At 45.5% G+C, this 14254-nt stretch overlaps 1 non-coding gene across 1 annotated transcript; it reads left to right on the forward strand.

Annotated features, from left to right (window-relative positions):
* Positions 1-12163: 12163 nt before the first annotated feature.
* On the forward strand, positions 12164-12237 carry TRNAT-AGU (transfer RNA threonine (anticodon AGU)). The gene has a single exon. It is a non-coding gene; the product is annotated as a tRNA-Thr (tRNA).
* Positions 12238-14254: the final 2017 nt, after the last annotated feature.

Here is a 14254-nt window from a genome sequence, read left to right on the forward strand (position 1 = left end):
CATGCAGGACTATCAGCCATTCCAATTAGTGCTGAGTAGGCATTCGTGAAGGCCACTTCAAGCCATAACCGACACAGAAGAGACGCTTCACGCCGGTGCACACCGGCTGGAGGTCTGAGTTGAAGTGATGGGTTTAGTCGGTGCAGTCTTGTGCGCCTTGTATGTACGGTATTCCACTCTGCTAAGGAGATCGTGCGTGCCAGAATGCCAAGTTGTCTCGCGGCGTCGGTCCTTGAGAGCGGAATGGGGACGCAGCGGTCTTCTTGGTTTGACGTCCGAGCTGCCTTATCGGCGTCATCATTACCAATGATACCGCAATGACCTGGTATCCACTGAAAAGAGATATCATGGCCTTTTTCTCGTAAGTGATGGACAAGTTCCGCGATTTTGCACGTGAGCTGATCGTGAGTTCCATGTCGGATAAATCAATGCACACATTGCAAGGCCGGCCTTTAATCGCAGAAGACTGCCCATTTTCTAGGACTTTCAGTATTTATCACTTGAATCGCGTCGCGGAGAGCCGCGAGCTCTGCAGCTGTAGACGTAGTGACATGGGAAGTCTTGAACCGCTTGGTTATTCTCATTGCTGGTATAACTACAGCGCCGCCGGAACTGGTTGATGTAGTTGATCCATCAGTGTAGACGCGTGTGCAGTCGCTGTATTTCTCGTACAAGAGAAGTAAAGTTAGTTGCTTGAGCGCTGATGATGGCAAGTCCGACTTTTGCTGAAGTCCTGGGACTGTAAGGTTCACTTGAGTACGGCGCATACACCATGGAGGAATAGAAGGCCTTGCCGCAGGTGTGTAACCTGACCTGAAAGAGGCACGGTGCGCGAAGACAGTCGCACTGAATGTCGTGTGGGGCCTATCTACTGGGAGACTTGCCAGGTGGTGGGTAGGGATCCGGGCGAGGTGTCTTATGTGCACACGCATTGTTTCAATGCTAATGTGCGTTCTAATAGTGAAATCTTGAGCCACTACAATAACTTCAGTCGTTCACGCACTCCGCGGTAGACCGAGACATATCTTGAGTGCTTGGGCTTGGATGCTTTGGATTATGTTCAGGTTAGTTCTGCAGGTGTTGGACATGACAGGTAGGCTATACCGCAGGAATCCAATAAAGAGGATCCTGTACAGTTGCAGCATAGAGTGTATTGGCACTCCCCAGGTCTTTCCTGCAAGGAACTTAAACATATGGCAAATTCCTGTCAGGCGTTTTTTCACATGATTCACATGAAGGGTCCAGGAGAGATTTTTGTCAAGGACCACCCCTAAAAATCTCTGACTCGTGCTGTACGAGATCATGTGTCTGTCGACGGATATCACGTATGGAGACATTGATTTCCTGGTAAATGCCACCGCTGCGCACTTCTCGTATGATATATGAAGTCCTTGTTCTCGAAGGTAGGATGATGTTAAAGTAGCTGACTTTTGAAGCCGCGCGCGAAGCTGCAGTCGCGTCACAGCCGACGTCCAAATGCAAATGTCGTCGGCATAGATGGAGAGCCTAACGGTGCCTGGCAGGATGTCGGTGAGTCCAATGAGTGTTAGACTGAAGAGCGTTGGGCTGAGTACTCCGCCCTGAGGCACCCCACGGTTACTGTAATGCTGGGAGGTCGGGCCATCCTCGGTAAGTACGAAAAAGGATCTCTTATGTAGATAGCTACTTATCCAAAAATATACTCTGCCGCCAAGTCCTACTGCCTCTAACGCGTTGAAAATCGCTTCGTGCGTTACGTTATCGTACGCTCCTTTAACACCTAGAAACAGGGCAGCAGATAATCTTTTGCAGGACTTCTGGTGCTCGACGTACGTCACCAAGTCGATAACGTTGTCTATGGAAGAACGGCCACGCCTGAAACCGGCCACTGCATCTGGATATACCTGGTAATGTTCGAGGTACCATTCTAGCCGTGCTAGAACCATCCTCTCCATTAGTTTTCCGATGCAACTGGCAAGCGCAATTGGTCGGTATTATACAATGTCTACAGGCGACTTGCCAGGCTTGAGCAGTGGAATTAGGCGACTGGTGTTCCATTCTTGGGGAACCGTACCTGTCCGCCAGGAGCTGTTGAACAGGAGCAGGAGCACTTTTCGAGCCTCATCGCCAAGATTACACAGGGCACGGTAGGTTATACCGTCAGGTCCTGGTGAAGATGAACGCTTGCACAAGGCCAGTGCAGCTTCGAGCTCGTCCATGGAGAAAGGACTATCCATGCGGGAGTCGCGTGAAATCGGTGAGTGGCGGAGCGTCGATGTTCCAGCGCAACTAGTATCGCCAGCAATCCTCCTGCAGAAAGCTTCCGCTACGTCAATCTCGCTGCATTGTTGGTGAAGGGCCAAAGACTTCAAAGGGTGGCGCTGCTGAGGGGCTCCACGGAGACCACGAACAGTTCTCCATATGTGAGACAATGGTTTTCGTGGATCCAAAGATTCGCAGAATGATTTCCATCTTTGTGATGCAAGTTTGTCCATGCGACGCTGAATTTTCTTTTGAGTTCTTCTGGCCAACCTCAAGTCATGTAGAGACTTCGTGCGCCTGTATCTTCGCTCTGCACGACGACGAATTGCACGAAGCTTCTCTAGGTCAATGTTGTATTCGGTGCGTGTAGACGTTCTCAGAAGAGAATGTTTCGCAGCCTCTAGGGCACCTTTTATGATGTCCTCTAGGCTAGTGGACAAGTCATCACGACAGCCGTCTTGGACAATTGACTTGAACATTGGCCAGTCGATACATTGTGTGACGGCGGCTAACCTGGAGTCCGTCAACCCTTCAACCCTAAGATAAGCGGGTAGGTGGTCACTTCCCCGCGTTTCAATATCCGGAAACCACCTGACCTTTCTAGTGAAGGAGCGTGAAACAAAGGTCAGGTCCAGGCAGCTACAGTAGGCAGTTCCACGTAGAAAGGTGGGGCTTCCATCATTTAACAAGCACAGTTCTTGTTCGGAGGCAAATGACACTAATCTTCTGCCTCTCGAGTTTATCTTAGAACTTCCCCAGAGATGGTGGTGGGCATTAAAATCTCCAGTAATCACCAAAGGCTGCGGAGTCGCTGTGGTGATTCGCCGTAATCTCTCGCAGTCCAACCGACTTGAGGGCGATATGTAGGCTCCAATTAATGTGAAAGTCAGCTTGCCTTTCTTCACTGTCAGACAGACGTATTGGTTTTCTTGGTCAGGCGACACTGGGTGATGGACATACGTAAGATCACGTCGCATGAATACGATGATCTTGCTACATTCTCCGTGGGTGGCGGACATGAAACATTCATACCCGGACAGTCTGATGTTATCTGATAGGGGCTCGCAGATGACGATTACTGGGAACTTATTCGTGAACAAAAACTGTCGAAAGTCCGACATGCGTGACTTCAGTCCTCTGGCGTTCCACTGAAATATCGACGCGTTTCGGACTTCGTCACGAAACGACGGCTTCTGGAGAGCCATGATTTTAACCAAGCGCTGCAAGTACTGGACTCAAAGTGCCCAGCACCTGTAGTGTGCTTTGCGCAGACGAAGACTTCATGTTGGTAAGTATAACGCGAATGGCACTCATGAGCGACCGCAGAATGTTGATGACCTGGAGATCATCAGCCAGCGTCGCTTCAACAGTTGCAGAAGCCGTTGAAGTCGGTGCGTTTTGAGGTAACTTAGCAGGGAGTTGTGCCCTCGGTAGCTCAGGCCATTCTTCAGGACGGGCGAGCCTCTCCTCTTTGTTCGCTTTCCTTGTATCTGTCTTGGTGGCGCAGTGTTTAGATGCGGCAGCCCTTCTGACTGTAGCTGGCGTGTACCTATCTGCAGTTGCGGAATTTAACGTTTTCGGTGTCGATGCCGACGTCGCCGAACAGCGGTATCAGCCTCTCGATGCGTTGAATTGTCGCGCACCATGCGTTTTAGAATCGTGAATTCCTTCCGCATCCGCGGGCAATCCTTTGATGAGGCCTTGTGAGGACCACTGCAGTTCGGGCACTTTAGAACATGTGCGCTGCAGGCGTCTTCTGAATGGGACTCAGAGCACCGCGGGCACACTACGCTGTTCACGCAGACACCCTTCACGTGGCCAATCTTGCAACACTTGAAACACTGGAGGGGCTTCGGTACGAATGGTCGTACTGGATGGCGGACATGTCCTACTTTGACGTGGGAAGGAAGGCTGTCTCCTTCAAACAAAATCTTCACACAGCGTGTTTCCCAATCTGGAAATCCTTGTAATGAAATTGCCTTCTGTCGTTGGCTTTATCAGCGTTGGCAAGTCGTCATTAGGAATGGCAACGTCGACGTCATAAATGACGCCCGCAGTACCATCGCCGCTTCTAGGGATCATTGATCGCACCTTTATCTTGTCGATATCAGTTATATTACGTAGGTGTTGTAGGGCACTGCGATGTAGCACATCAACTGCCAGAACATTTTTTCGCGAGTTTATTCGCACATCTTTAATCTCATTTGGTGCGATTCTCTCGAGTAAGGAAGAGAGGACCTGCCTGTTGAGGAGCCGCAAATTGGTCCACGGGCATAAAGAGCACAGTGTGCGGCCAGCGCAGCGGTGCACTCTTCACGGTAGAAGCACTTGGCGACGAAGATGCCTGCAGTAGTCTTCTTTTCGCTGATCTACTCATCACGACCTGGAAGTCATCGTCCGATGAGTCGTAGCTGTCCGAACATATCTCAGTGGCCTCGCTGTCTGTATCGCTTGACGCACTTCCACGTTTCCTGGACGCTAGCCGACCTTACGGCTGCACACCAGGAAAGTCCTCGTAGATTTCTTCATCCATTGCCGCAAGGAGGGAGCGGCAGCTCCCAGAAATGCAGGGAAACAAAGCGAAAAAGTGGAGACAAAAGCACAAGCGTTCTATCAAAGAATCACTTCTTCTTCTTCCACAGTGCTTACAGCGTGCTGGAATATGCTGGGAGGTGTTCTGACCTGAAGGTGGACGGATAGGTCGGAGAAACAGAAAAAAAGAGCAGGATCGATTCTGGTGACCCAAAATGGGTAAGAACGTTTGCTATTACGGCACTAGCAGAGAAATATGCCAATGGTACAAGCGGCTTCCAGGCAGCCAACCTTGCCGACTCACATCGATTTGGGGGTCCTTTTGTGATCAGAAAATGCCTGTGGGAGAACACTTGACATTTTCGCAATGTGGATCATCAGGGAAGCTTGGAGAGGAGAAGAAAAAAACACTTTCCGGGCGCCTCTCTCGTCTGAAGAAGAGGACAGAGCAACAAATCTGACATTGCTGTGCGTGCACTTTAAAAACCAAAATGTGGCCACGGGTGAGGAAGTGGAAGCATACACTCCGTAATACGGGACAAGGGCAAAAGATGGGAACACCGAAGGAGAAAATGAAGCGATGCTCATGGTCGGGCTTTCGGTGTCTTTCTTTACGAGTATATACAGTACATATAGAGAAGGGATAGGAGAATATATATATATATATATATATATATATATATATATATATATATATATATATATATATATATATATTCTTTCTATGACTCCAGTCGGTAGTCGGTGGATAGTTGCTGCCGTCTACAACCTCATGCGCTATGCCGAAACAGCTTATGTCAGTTCGGCATCTGCTTCCGAAGTTGCTACTTCCCTCGTGTCCTTACGCCCGACCGCGGAAAGACATTTCTTTCAGAACTGGTACGCGAAGTGCTCAAAGCCTCTGGCACAACTCACAAGACTACTTCAAGTTACCATCCAAAGACCAACGGCCTGACTGAGTGGTTTCATTGTACGCTCTCTGGCATGACAGCCACCTATATTAAACCAGACCGCAGAAATTGGGATGCAATGTTGCCATTCATCATCTTCGCGCATAACACCGCCGTTCAACCCACAACCGTTCACTCGCCATTCTACCTTGTTTATGGTCGTTCGCCCAGTTACTTTCTTCACGTTTCTTTCTTCCCTGACACTGTCAGTCCATCTCCATCTTCCTGTGAAGAATATGTTTCCCTACTTGACCATTGTCGCCAGCGTGCCCGCTTCAACACCGAAGCCAGACAATAGGACCGTAAGGATCATTATGACGCGTCTCATGGCGTAGATCTTTGCCAGCTCGGCGATGAAGTGCTGCTATGGACACGAGTTCACACTCCTGGGTTGTGTGAGAAGTTTCAGTCCAGCCTTATTGTCCCATACATGGTCCTGGAAATGATTTCTCCCGTTAATTATCGCGGGTCCCCTGTTGTTCCCTCAACTGACCGCCGTTGCCGCTCTACCGAAGTGGTCCACGTTTCTCGTATGAAGCCCTTCACGCGGCGTTCCCCGTACCTTTAGGTTGCGGCCAGGATGGACGCTCTCGCGTGGGCGAAATTAGTGTGGGCTTTTATAGTGCACTTCTTCATCATCTGCATATTATCATCATCATTTATGTGTTTGTTTCTTCATCGCGCGACTAGTGGCATCATCAGTGTTGACTGTGCCGAGGGTCACTATATATATATCTCTATGTATATATATATATATATATATATATATATATATATATATATATATATATATATATATATAAAGATGCGCGAGTAGAAAAGGAAACGAGAGGCCCGATATTTATTGATAATAAAAATAAGCCAGCATACGCATCAAGGACAACATAGAGAAAAAAACCTGTACTTACTATTTGAATAAACGAAATGATAAACACTGGAAATGAAAGTAGATGGAAAAACAATTCAGATAGCTGGCTAAAAATAAAACTTGCAAAGAAGTTGTGCACCGTCTATTAGAAAGATATACGCTAGGTATCGTTTATTTTTTATTGGTTCTTTATTGATCGATAATTACGCTTCGAAGCAACTCAAATTCTGGGCTCCACCACACGTTCCGTTGCGTTGATATTTCATACCGATCACGTCATCGCACGCCGGCCTTCGCAGCACAAAATTCCTTGCATGACTATCCTCAGTGGTGTCGCTGAAAAAAATAAAGCAAGATAGCAGGTATCCTTGTGCATATGAGGACTTCTCCTGTACGAAGTTCACCGAAATATTCTTTTTACTATAGATCAAATACTGTTAAGCGATGACGAAGGAACACATATATGTATGCGAAAATACAGCGATTCGCGGCATAACTGCGTACATTGTTGCAAAAGTGGCCTGCCTGCAGATGCACCTACACTACACTACATGGTACCTACACTGACGAAACAAATAAAACAAAGTATTGTTGCATAAAAACGTTTCAGTATGCTGTAAATACAAATTCTCAAGTAGTTTCTATGGAAGCAATAGCATTATGTGCATATTTCAATTGATAACGTCCATGGTCATAATACTTTAATCAAGAACAACGCAGGCACATGTATAGAGCAGCTGGCGGAGAGCATAGCACACAAGACAAACATGAATTTGTTTGAGTATGTGATACTCTAAGTAAAATTTAAGAGTGAACTATAAAACCGTTCGTATTTATTCAGGAAGCAGGGTAGCCGAAAATGAGAATAAATATTGAGAGTTTGAGTAGAAATAACAGTTTTTATCTTGTAAAGGACAAAAAATACAAAGTTCACTGGATACGAAAAACGTTATACACCTACTAGAAGCAGTATGCTGCATAAACATCACACGTAATGTGTGCATGTATGTTTACATGCCAACAAAATATTATTCATTGTGCAATATATGCCGCTCAAGTGCGTTTATTTGAATGCACTTCGGGAACAAGTTTTCTCATCTGGCCCGAAAGAAACCAAGGAACAGTTCACTCGTCCAGTTTTCGTTATCGCGAGATCAACTATATGGACACTCCAGCAGCGGTTTTGCCTTCGCCATCAACGTGATCATCATCATCATCATCATCATCATCATCATCATCATCATCAGCCTGGTTACGCCCACTGCAGGGCAAAGGCCTCTCCCATACTTTTCCAACAACCCCGGTCATGTACTAATTGTGGCCATGCCGTCCCTGCAAACTTCTTAATCTCATCCGCCCACCTAACTTTCTGCCGCCCCCTGCTACGCTTCCCTCCCCTTGGGATCCAGTCCGTAACCCTTAATGACCATCGGTTAACTTCCCTCCTCATTACATGTCCTGCCCATGCCCAATTCTTTTTCTTGATTTCAACTAAGATGTCATTAACTCGCGTTTGTTCCCTCACCCAATCTGCTCTTTTCTTATCCCTTAACGTTACACCTATCATTCTTCTTTCCGTAGCTCGTTGTGTCGTCCTCAATTTGAGTAGAACCCTTTTCGTAAGCCTCCAGGTTTCTGCCCCCGTAGGTGAGTACTGGTAAGACACAGCTATTATATACTTTTCTCTTGAGGGATAACGGCAACCTGCTGTTCATGATTTGGGAATGCCTGCCAAACGCACTCCAGTCCATTCTTATTCTTCTGATTATTTCCGTCTCATGATCCGGATCCGCCGTCACTACCTGCCCTAAGTAGATGTATTCCCTTACGGCTTCCAGTGCCTCGCTGCCTATTGTAAATTGCTGTTCTCTCCCGAGACTGTTAAGCATTACTTTAGTTTTCTGCATATTAATTTTTAGACCCACTCTTCTGCTTTGCCTCTCCAGGTCAGTGAGCATGCATTGCAATTGGTCCCCTGAGTTACTAAGCAAGGCAATATCATCAGCGAATCGCAAGTTACTAAGGTATTCTCCATTAACTTTTATCCCTAATTCTTCCCAATCCAGGTCTCTGAATACCTCCTGTAAACACGCTGTGAATAGCATTGGAGATATCGTATCTCCCTGCCTGACGCCTTTCTTTATTGAGATTTTGTTGCTTTCTTTATGGAGGACTACGGTGGCTGTGGAGCCGCTATAGATATCTTCCAGTATTTTTACATATGGCTCATCCACACCCTGATTCCGTAATGCCTCCATGACTGCTGAGGTTTCGACTGAATCAAACGCTTTCTCGTAATCAATGAAAGCCATATATAAGGGTTCGTTATATTCTGCACATTTCTCTATCACTTGATTGATAGTGTGAATATGGTCTATTGTTGAGTAGCCTTTACGGAATCCTGCCTGGTCCTTTGGTTGACAGAAGTCTAAGGTGTTCCTGATTCTATTTGCAATTACCTTAGTAAGTACTTTGTAGGCAACGGACAGTAAGCTGATCGGTCTATAATTTTTCAAGTCTTTGGCGTCCCCTTTCTTATGGATTAGGATTATGTTAGCGTTCTTCCAAGATTCCGGTACGCTCGAGGTCATGAGGCATTGCGTATACAGGGTGGCCAGTTTCTCTAGAACAATCTGTCCACCATCCTTCAACAAATCTGCTGTTACCTGATCCTCCAGAGCTGCCTTCCCCCTTTGCATATCTCCTAAGGCTTTCTTTACTTCTTCCGGCGTTACCTTCGGGATTTCGAATTCCTCTAGACTATTTTCTCTTCCATTATCGTCGTGTGTGCCACTGGTACTGTATAAATCTCTATAGAACTCCTCAGCCACTTGAACTATCTCATCCATATTAGTAATGATATTGCCGGCTTTGTCTCTTAACGCATACATCTGACTCTTGCCAATTCCTAGTTTCTTCTTCACTGTTTTTAGGCTTTCTCCGCTCCTGAGAGCATGTTCAATTCTATCCATATTATACTTCCTTATGTCGGCTGTCTTACGCTTGTTGATTAACTTCGAAAGTTCTGCCAGTTCTATTCAAGCTGTTGGGTTAGATGCTTTCATACATTGGCGTTTCTTGATCAGATATTTCGTCTCCTGCGATAGTTTGCTGGTATCCTGCCTAACGGAGTTACCACCGACTTCCATTGCACACTCCTTAATGATGCCCACAAGATTGTCGTTCATTGCTTCAACACTAAGGTCCTCTTCCTGAGTTAAAGCTGAATACCTGTTCTGTAGCTTGATCTGGAATTCCTCTATTTTCCCTCTTACCGCTAACTCATTGATTGGCTTCTTATGTACCAGTTTCTTCCGTTCCCTGCTCAGGTCTAGGCTAATTCGAGTTCTTACCATCCTGTGGTCACTGCAGCGCACCTTCCCGAGCACGTCCAAATCTTGTATGATGCCAGGGTTAGCGCAGAGTATGAAGTCAATTTCATTTCTAGTCTCGCCGTTCGGGCTCCTCCACGTCCACTTTCGGCTATCCCGCTTGCGGAAGAAGGTATTCATTATCCTCATATTATTCTGTTCCGCAAACTCTACTAATAATTCTCCCCTGCTATTCCTAGTGCCTATGCCATCAACTGATACTTTCTATCTGAACTATGCTATCAACGTGATACTTTGTATAAAATGTAAAGGAGATAACACCGTCGCCACGCGTCGCATGCTGTAGGATGGGGTTGAAATCACGCGAGGGAAGCCGATATTGGCAGCTCAATCTGGCGCGCACGAAGAAAGGAAGCTGAGAGCAAACACGCCGCCTTCCATCGTGCGAAGAGTTGTGGCCGGATGGGAGGAATGCAAGGGATCTTTGTGCTCCCGCAGCAACTGTACATTTAGTGACCGGGCGCAAGGGTAACACGATAGCTGGTGGACCTCGCGAGCCATACATGGAGGAAAGCGGGTAGGGAGAGGGGTAGGGAGGGGAGGGGGCAGCCCGGTTCGACCTTACCTGCGTACTTTTCGCCATGAAAGGGATCGGTAGACGGTTCATACCATTGTGTAAGCTGTGTTCTCGCCGTTCTTGCGTCGAAGCAATACGCCATACCAAGGTCACTTTGCTCGCTTCCGCTCTTGCACACAGCAGCGTCTTGACCGCGAGTGTCCGCGCTCATCAAAAGTGCTCTGTTCATGTTTGCTTGTGTGCGCTCACGCTATGTCTGTTAATTTAGTTAGTATACGAATGTTTCCAACTTTATACGACCGATAATATTACTTTATTCATTTTTTATACCTGTCTACTAATGTTGTGTCGCAGTGAATGCTTCGCGTGTTGGGCGTATATGCTACATTTTATTCTAGATAGCATTTCAAATGTTCTATCAGCGATTCTTTTGGCGGTGTGTCATGCCGGCTGGAACCGTTTGTGTTGACTGTGCGAGGTGCATTGTGCTAATAGCTGCTACCCGAGGGAGCACACATGATTGACTTACCGACCAGGACTGATATATATCGGAGATGTACTTCTGCGTCTCCGCTGCGGGAAATAAAACGGAACAAAGGATTGTCTTTGGTATGTTTCCAATAGACATACTGGTCTACGGTTCTATACAACTGCATTAACGCACGCATGATATCGTATAAATAGTATATTTTGTAACACAGCAGCTCATTGTTTTAGTACTAATTACCTGACGATGAGGATTCTTCGCTCACGTGTTACCGAATCGCGTACTAAGCAACCAAAAACTTGTGGGTTGTTTCGGTTAAAGCACCTGTCTACAAACAGTTGATTTTTATGACGCGAAATGGTGAGTCCGATTTAAAGAATTATGCTCCTCGAAGCATTTCTTGCCGGCTGGTTCAGACACCCACGAAAGCATTAGAGTTGCACGCCATCTGTATAAGGTTGGTGAGAATATGAAAACGTAGTTAGGCAAGCGATTGAAACCGAAACTTGTCTACGCCTGGAGAGCCTGGAAAAGTGTTTAGATTGAGGAATCAGGGCGGTTCAAAAAAGACCAAAGGCGACACACGCGCGCACATATACGCACGTATATATATATATATATATATATATATATATATATATATATATATATATATATATATATATATATATATATATATATATGTGTGTGTGTGTGTGTGTGTGTGTGTGTGTATTCACACGCACAGACAATCGACGAACAAGCGCACGCACACCCGCACGTGCCAGCGCACACAAGCATGACGAGGCGGCCCGACATTCACACAGCCCTTCAATAGGTGTCGTCGATGACGACTACATTTGTCAGCCGAACAACATGTATAGACGGATGGGCAGAAGGATGGAAGATACAAGGGAAATCTAATTTAGAAGCGAAAAACGGCTGTTTCATTAAGAAAAATTATCTGGATTTAGATAATCAACAGATCGATACCTTCTTCCTTCAAAAAAGTACCCGTGTCATGGTCGGCATGCCATAACAAAATATAAGCCCCAAACCGGATTTCTGGCACTCCGCATTGCTACGTGATGCTCACACTGGTCTAGCTGGGGGATTACGCCTATGGATACTTACTCAATTAGGCCAGGCAACGAAACTTGATCATCGTAGCGAGTTCTTCCTCCTCCTGCAGCCGTAGGCGCCGTGGCTTAGTTGGTTAAGGCGCCTGTCTAGTAAACAGGAGATCGTGAGTTCGAATCTCACCGGTGCCTTCCTGTGCGTACACTCCGTTCTTTTATCGCGCGCATTTACATTCTGCGCAACATCGTACTTGCGCCTTGCATTGCTTTAGGCCGCCAGGTAAATTCACTTTAATTTTACAATGTCAGTGCGACCGGGATTAACAATGGCATTTTTGCACTGAAAAGAAAACCACTGTTTGGAAAGAAAGAAAAAAAGGAAGCTGCAGCTTCCTAGAGCTCCGCTCCACAAAGGCATGGTCTGTCTGGTTTGATAAATATATCAGTTTCATTTCCGCGCTTAATGGAGCACTCCTATGTTGTCTCCCATGGAAGGCTTTCTTACCCTTTACAGGCAATCGGAAGACACTACGTCTTAAGAAGGGAAAGGCAATGAGTCGGATACACGAACAAATGGAGGTAACACCACTGATGACACCTCATGCCTGTGGCACAATTTGGTACATGTAGAACGTCCACTCTTCAAAAGATTGTTTCGATTAGACGAGGGCGCGTCGTAGCCGCATATTTATATCTGATTTACGATAATGACACATCTATTTAATTATTTTCTGGAAAAAATGTCTTTTCTTAAAATTTCAGACCAACTTAGGGTCCATGGAATCTAGCTATCTGACTGCAACTTTCTGATTATTTTCGTCAAAATACAGCGATTTGATGCCTACTAGTGCAAGTAAGGCAAAACGGCATCAAAATGATGGGTGGAACAAAGTATAGCGACCTATTTGTTTAGAGCTATGGACGAAGCAGTAATAAATTTTTGCGCATTAATTGCCAAAGAGGGCTCAAGCTATACTCAAATGCGTTCGTTCTAAGAGCGTTTGCATAAAACCGGTACCGAAAGTTTGACTTCTCGAAATAGAAATATTTGCCGATTCTGGGGCTACTGAAGCGTAGAAATGTGCGTCGATCCTAATTGTGGTGTAGTCTAAACAACAGGCCCTATGGCGCACTTATGGGTCCAAGAAGACCTTGTCTTTCATCGATCTCAGCTACTGTTGACATGGATTTATTTGTTCTTGTTTATTTATAAAATTTTTCATAATACCTTACAGGAATTTAGCAATGCATTGGGTAAGGGGTAACTACAATGACTTAAAGCTAAGAGAAGTGTTCTTCAAAAAACATAACAAAGGATCAAAGTAGCAATATTATTATTCACTCTATGTAATCACACAGAACACCTCCAAAAAGTAGTGAATACAAAAAGTACATATACAATTACAATTATTATCACAAAGACGTACGCGGGGGGCATAGAGTTTTAAATAGCACACAAAAACCATTGCACTAAGGTGAAGGCACACAAACGCGAACATATCTATATCAACGAAAAATTACTGGAATTGAAGAGCAAGAAATGGAAAGAAAGAAAGAAAGAACAAAAGAAGGAAAGAAAGAAATGCAGGACTTGTAACAATTTTAGTCTCCAAGGTAATTTGACTCACTAACTATCTAGGTAATTGATGAACAGGTTCACATCAGACATTTTGCAGATCACTGCTTGCGTTTTAATGAAGAAGACGTCTGGCTGATCAAGTTTTGCTCAATACTAGAGTTCGCAGCATACATATGCTGCCAACGTTGAAAAATGGGAGGTAATACCAAAAAGAGTGTCTTTATGAAATAAATAAATAGAGAACTATGTTAGTTTGTTTCTGGAGCCTTTCCTTACAGCTATCCAATTGAAGTTACCGAGTACAAATGCCAAGGAAAAAGTGGTATTTGGAAAAAAATATAATGGTGCAAGTGTAAACTTTCGGATGTGCTATTGTGTGCTAGCAATCAGAAATTTTGTCTGGGCAGGAGAATGGGCATAATGTGCCCACGATGAAACCATAAAGGAGGCAATGCAATGTGACATGGGTTCCGTTTTTTTTTTTCAAGTCACTGAAGCGCAGAGACAGAGTAGTTTCGTGGAATGACTAAGGAACTCGGATGAGAAGAAATGGCCGAAGGAAGTGCGAAAGTACCGCGGCCTCGAAAGCGTGGAATGATGATGGGAGATGTCAAGAAAGATGGCAGCCAA

Source organism: Dermacentor variabilis, chromosome 6 (assembly GCF_050947875.1).
Source record: "Dermacentor variabilis isolate Ectoservices chromosome 6, ASM5094787v1, whole genome shotgun sequence".
NCBI lineage: Eukaryota > Metazoa > Arthropoda > Arachnida > Ixodida > Ixodidae > Dermacentor > Dermacentor variabilis.